Raw genomic sequence first — 6,344 nt, forward strand, 5'->3', positions numbered from 1 at the left:
TAGAAAACCACAACAATTTGATGCGGATTGGGCAGAAACCTGAGCAAATTGATGAGGTATGTGTGCAATGGCCTAAGAGAAGAGAGAGACTGTGAAAGAGTCAGAGAGTAAGAGAGAAGAGAGTGTTTTCTATGACTTCTATCATGAGAGAGAGAGAGAGAGAGATGAAAAGAAAGTACTGTAGTATTTTTGTAATTGTCTTTAAATACAACACTTCAATAATATTCTATATCTTTCTGAAGATAAAATCTATGTACACAACAACAATATTATGGACATACATTTCTAAAACTCTTAAAATGCTATTTTAGCACACCATACGCAGATGCTCTCCATCTTGTGTGCTAGCTAATTGAATGCTATAAAAAAGTGTGTTGATTATATTGTTAAATGGTTTATTAATATAACAAAATAATTTTTTTGAGTGCTAAAATATTTTTTTTAACACACAATATGCTAATGGGTTTACAGAACGGTTTAAAAAAGTAAAAGTCATTTTTTTTTTTTTTTTTTTTTTAGGCACACCAAGCATTGCCCCATTATTTTCAATTGTCAATTCCCAAATCACATAGTTTGGGGCATTTGGAAAATCACAAAATTAAACAATATTATGTTTTTTGTTCATACATACACCCAGCTTCTCACAATACATAGAATCCACAAACTTGGGAGATCAACTTTCTTCTCATCCTCATCGACTTGTAGAATTTGAACTTTTCTATATTAATAACTTGTTGCTTATAGCTCCTAGAGGTTAGTTAAATGGTTCATAAGGTCTCATAAGATTTTGAGTTTGAAATTACTTGGTAGTATTTTGGTGTTATCTCTAAATAATTCATCTTTGTAATAATCTAGTGTGTGGGTGTAACGACCCTGCTCCAATTGTGTAGATATTATCCGCTTTGGGACCCATACCTCTCACGGTTTTGTTCTTCCCCAGGTTACGTTGAGGAAAAGGCCTCTACACATTGAAGAGAGGTCATTGCTTATAAACACATTTTCATGTGCTTCCCTAGGCGATGTGGAATTCCATGGAATGCAAGACCCCTCTTTTTGGGTCACTACAATCCACCCCCCTTATGGCCACACGCGTCCTCACGTGTGGGGCCTACACTTCCGGCTATGACATGGCTCTGATACTATCTGTAATAACCCCGCTTCAACTGTGTAGATATTGTCCGCTTTGGGACCCATACCCCTCACGGTTTTGTTCTTCCCCAGGTTGCGCTGGGGAAAAGGTCTCTACACATTGAAGGGAGGTCATTCCTTATAAACACATTCTCATATGCTTCCTTAGGCGATGTGGGATTTCATAGAATGCAAGACCCCAATTTTTCCATTTTTGAGTCACTACAGTGGGTGTGAGAGAGACTTGGGGATTACATATATCTAAGGAAATAATCAGATATTCGAAGAAGTTTGGATACTTTTGTTTATAAAAAAAAATTGTTGCTTACCAAATGACTAAAATAATATAATACCACCACTTTTCCTTTTCAGTGGCTTGTAATTTAATATGAAAAAAGTTAATTGATGCCTTAAGAGTATTGATTTAAAAAATATTTTAGAAAATTTTAATGAAAAAAAAGTAATTAATTTTTTGAAGTAGTCTAAAAACTTTCTTAAAGTAGCCAACAAATGTGGGCTCCTGTTTTTTTTTTTTTTTGAGAAACAAACACACACACACAAGGGAGAGGGAAAGGGGTTCTAATACAAAAACATACCACAACTCCACTCAAAAACCATGGTAATTTTTAAGGGAGAGTGGACTCTTGTTAATCGAATTAAATATTAATAGCTGTGAATAATTCATAACTATTAGGTACAAGTTTTTTTTTTTTTGGGAGAGGAGGTACAAGTAAATTGAGTGATGGTCACAAGTCACGTACAAATTAAATGTAAATTAAAATACTGTCCTGTTGGAAGTTTTTTTTTTGTTTTTTCTTTTTCTGTTGGAAGTTGGAACTAGGGGTGTCAATTTGGGTTAGCATGTCGGGTTTGTGTCGTGTCAAGGTAGGGGCATTCGACTAAATGGCTCAACCCTAACCCGACCAATTTAATAATCGTGTCATGATCCTTCAACCTTAACCCGACCTGTTAATAAGGTGGGTTGACTTGACCCAACCCATTTGACACGCTTAATAAACAAGTCGTGTTGGGTTGACACGAATGTAACACAACCCATTTCAATTTGCATAATATTAAATATAAAATCCATCTAGAAATAATTTTTTTTACATCCCAAAAAGTAATGCATACACTTCAAGTCTTCAACTCACATTCAAAATAATATAGTTCAACAAAAATATAACATTCATTTAGAAATAAGTTCTTTACACTCCAAAAGAAGTGCATACACTTCAACCCAAATTCAAAATAACAAAGTTTCACAAAAATAAAATAACATAGTTCAACAAAAATATAATATTCTTGGAACTCGCCAAATGCTAAGTATCAATATTGAAAGAATTTGAGCAAATAGTAGACTAATCTTGGCTATGACCACGATTATTATCCATAGATTCTTTGTTGATATCCAAATTCATAACATCTTCTACAAGATCATCCAATTTCATTTGTGTAAGTTCTATGACAAAATATAGTTCAACAAAAATATAAACATTCATTTAGAAATAAGTTATTTACACTCCAAAAGAAGTGCATACACTTCAACCCAAATTCAAAATAACAAAGTTTCACAAAAATAAAATAACATAGTTCAACAAAAATATAATATTCTTGGAACTCGCCAAATGCTAAGTATCAATATTGAAAGAATTTGAGCAAATAGTAGACTAATTTTGACTATGACCACGATTATCATCCATAAATTCTTTGTTGATGTCAAAATTCATAACATCTTCTACAGACTCATCCAATTTCATTTGTGTAAGTTCTATGCAAAAAAAAAAAGTATTAATAGTTCTAGGGTCTGTAAAGTTTCAATTTACAATTATATCCCTTGTAAATTTTTGTAATTACTCACTTTTCTTTTTAAATTTAAAATATATGTTAGATATAAAAGGTATTTGACAAATCTAAAATAAAATAAATATTTATTTGTTATATGAGTTAAACGGGTTGTGTTAAGTGGGTCATTTTGGGTTGATACAAATAAATTGGCGTATTAAACGTGTCTATTGCGGGTTACGCAGGTTGACCTATTTATGACCTATTTCTTATCGTGTCGTTTTTGGGTCGACTCTTTTATGATCCAAACCCATTAAGACCTAACCCTAATCTAAAAAAATTCGTGTCGAGTTCGTGTCGTGTTTGCGGGTTAGGTCGAACATTGACACCCATAGTTGGAACTACTAATTTAAGAATGTAAATTAATAGGTATCCGTGCATGTACTCATTTTTAATTTTGCAGGTCCAACAACTCCGGACAGTGTTTTAATTTACATTTAATTTGTAGGACCATCACTCATTTACTTTGACCTAATAACCATAATTAAAACCCACTCAAAAGCACACGTTATTAATGTGGTGAATTTCAGATTGTAGAGGGATGAGGCCCAAAGGCCCCAAACCCAAACTACGTGATCTGCACAGTATGCATTTTGTATTGAAAATGAAAAAATTTGGCAGTGGGAAAACCCACACCCTTTACGGGATATCTTGTAAGTTTTTTAAATTAATACCAACACTTAATAATATTTTAATCACTTTAAAAAAAAAAGAAAATCTATGTACACAACAACAATATTACGGATATCTATTTTTTTTCACCAAAATATAGGATTTGTTGATTTGTACTGTAACTGATTAATTAAAAGTGGTAAATTCATATAAATAAGAATGATATGAAAGTGTCCATTACTTATGGTGGCACATATCATATTATAAAATTGGTTAAAAGTGGATGTAGCACTTCTTTTTTCATAATACTTTTAGTTTTAGTTGTGGATGATTCTCATATGATATTTTATTTTAACCTCTAAAGAATTAATATATTAACAATTGCAAAAATATTGTGGCAATTTTATTGTGTTAACTAACAGCTTTATATATATAAAAAAATGAGTGGACAGGATGATATTATGCCGAAAAAAAAAAGTAGAGAAAAAAAGAAAAAGAAAGCAGCAACAGTGCAGAGGTTGAAACCAAAGCACTGTAACTACAGTGCCAATTGAACAAACCATATTGGTTCTGTAGTTACGGTTCAAAACTTGAAAAAAAGATAAAAAAGACATCAATAAACTAAATGTCAAATGTGTACTGCAAGGGCATTGGTGTTTTTATATGGTTAATAGATACAGTAAAACGACGCAAATGCCCCTTGAAGGGTAAACCCATTTTGCATTTTCAATATTGTTTGACATCTCTTTCGCCACTCACACTCACAATAAGCTGTGCCTCATAAATAAATAAAACTTCTAAAATCTGTAACTCGTCATTTCTTTCTGTAAATTTCGGTGCGGTTCGATTAGCATCAGAATACAACACCTATCTTCAACGACCATACCGCACCAGCGTCGGAATTATCCATCTTCTCCGATCTTTAAGGGTGTGGAGTACGTGGACTCTGGAGACTACGGTTTTGGTGTTTACAGGTTGACTTTTTTATTTATTTATTTATTTATTTGAGAAACACACAGACACACCCCTATATATAGGTTGACTTATTGCTTTGCTACACGGTTTTTTTTTTTTTTTTTTTTTTAATTATAAGTTCGGTCCATACGGCTATTTGCTTAAATTTCTTCTGCATGAATGTTGGGCTTGGGCTTTAGTCTTTAGACTTTAGGTCATTAGCTCAGGGACAAAACCCCCCGCACATGACAAACATTTTCACAGCTCTCGTTTTTGCAGTAAACACTCTTATCTTTTCACAGTTAACTCTCTCTTCCAAACCCAAATCCTAGCCGCCACCACCTCTCTCTAGAAATCCGGTTGCCACCACCTCTTGAATCTTGGTTGCCATTGAGACTTTGGATGAACCTAAAGCATCTCTTTTTCATTGTGGGTTACTGGGTATAGATTGTTAAGGTATTTAGCTTACTCTCTTCCTTTGTGGTTTCAACTTTTGATTTCTCCGGCTTTGGGTTTTTAATCTATGGTTGTAGGGTGGGTTTTGATCTGTGAGTATATGGGTTTTGATCTGTCACTGTGGTTACAATATTGTTTCCATATAGCTGTATGAGAGATACACACATGACACATCCTCGCATGCTTGAATTCACAACACATATCTGTTTACATCGTGTCTTCGTCATTTTCGAAATCCTTTTGAGTGTGTCCGTTTTCATTCGCATGTGGCCATAAGTATTGCATTAGTTTGATCTGTGTGAGTAATCGTTGTTTTGCAGTTTAAGGCGGAAGTATCAGAAAAAAGAAATTCAATTTCATTGAAATGAAATCCAGTTGAAAGAGATTGCATCCTCTCTTCGTTTTCAGTTTTCCTTTGAACCAATTTTCGCTGTAGTTTGTGTGTTGTCGTCCTCTCGTTTTGTTTTTCTCTACTTCAACGAAAAAAAGAAAGAGTGATACATTTCTTACTTCCTAGTTCCTACTTTGCATCTTATTTCTTAAAACAAAAAAAAGGGTTTCATCTTACTTCCTTTGCGATTTGTCATTTCCTCAATTTACTTTTTTCAAGAATATTTTTTTTGTGGCAGCTTTCGTGCTCTCATCCTCTCAGTTACTGTTGCTCCATTTCTTAAAAAAAAAAAAAGAAAAAAAAAGAAAAAGAAGCTAGACGCTTCCGACTTTTCACTTTGAAGGTTTTATTCACATTGGTAAGTAAAGGGTGCAGAAAAAGTAAAAACACAACTTTCAAACTTGCGACGAGAAGGAGAGAGGTAATTTGTTTAGTATCTTTATTTAAAATTTTCTCTGATTTAGGGGTTTAATTTTTATTTATTATATGAGTGATGGAAGGAGAGAGAGAGAGAGAGAGAGAAAAAAAAAAAAGAGAAATGGAATGTGGTCTCCTAGGAGCTAGGACCCCAACAAATTTTCTAAGTTACGGTATATATTTTCTGCCCTTCGCGTTTATTCTCATTCACCAAATTGACCGTCCTTTATTCAGTTGCTCTACAGTCCGGTGGAGGTAGCGGAAAACAACTTGTTCCTGCTTCATTGATAAATTATAATCCGAGGTACGTAAGACCTTTTATAATTCCTTTTTCTCATTTTTAGCTTTATTCTATTCTTACTATATTGGTCTATGTGGAGTTTAATTTGTGTTTGCTCTGGATTTAGATCTTATTCTGATATAAAAATATTACAATTTTAATGGGAGAGATTTTTTTAGAGTTGGTTGCATTATTTTGATAGAGAAAAACTATACTATCGCATTTTGTATTTTTATTTAAAATAGTGAAAATATTACAATTATG

At 33.2% G+C, this 6,344-nt stretch overlaps 1 long non-coding RNA gene across 1 annotated transcript; it reads left to right on the forward strand.

The window, feature by feature from the left end:
- The first annotated feature begins 5,665 nt into the window (after nt 1–5,665).
- On the forward strand, nt 5,666–6,105 carry LOC136067710 (uncharacterized). Its single transcript, XR_010629121.1, has 2 exons — nt 5,666–5,804; nt 6,035–6,105. It is a non-coding gene; the product is annotated as an uncharacterized LOC136067710 (long non-coding RNA).
- Nucleotides 6,106–6,344: the final 239 nt, after the last annotated feature.

Source organism: Quercus suber, unplaced genomic scaffold, assembly GCF_002906115.3.
Source record: "Quercus suber isolate HL8 unplaced genomic scaffold, Cork oak 2.0 scaffold_82, whole genome shotgun sequence".
Classification (NCBI taxonomy): domain Eukaryota; kingdom Viridiplantae; phylum Streptophyta; class Magnoliopsida; order Fagales; family Fagaceae; genus Quercus; species Quercus suber.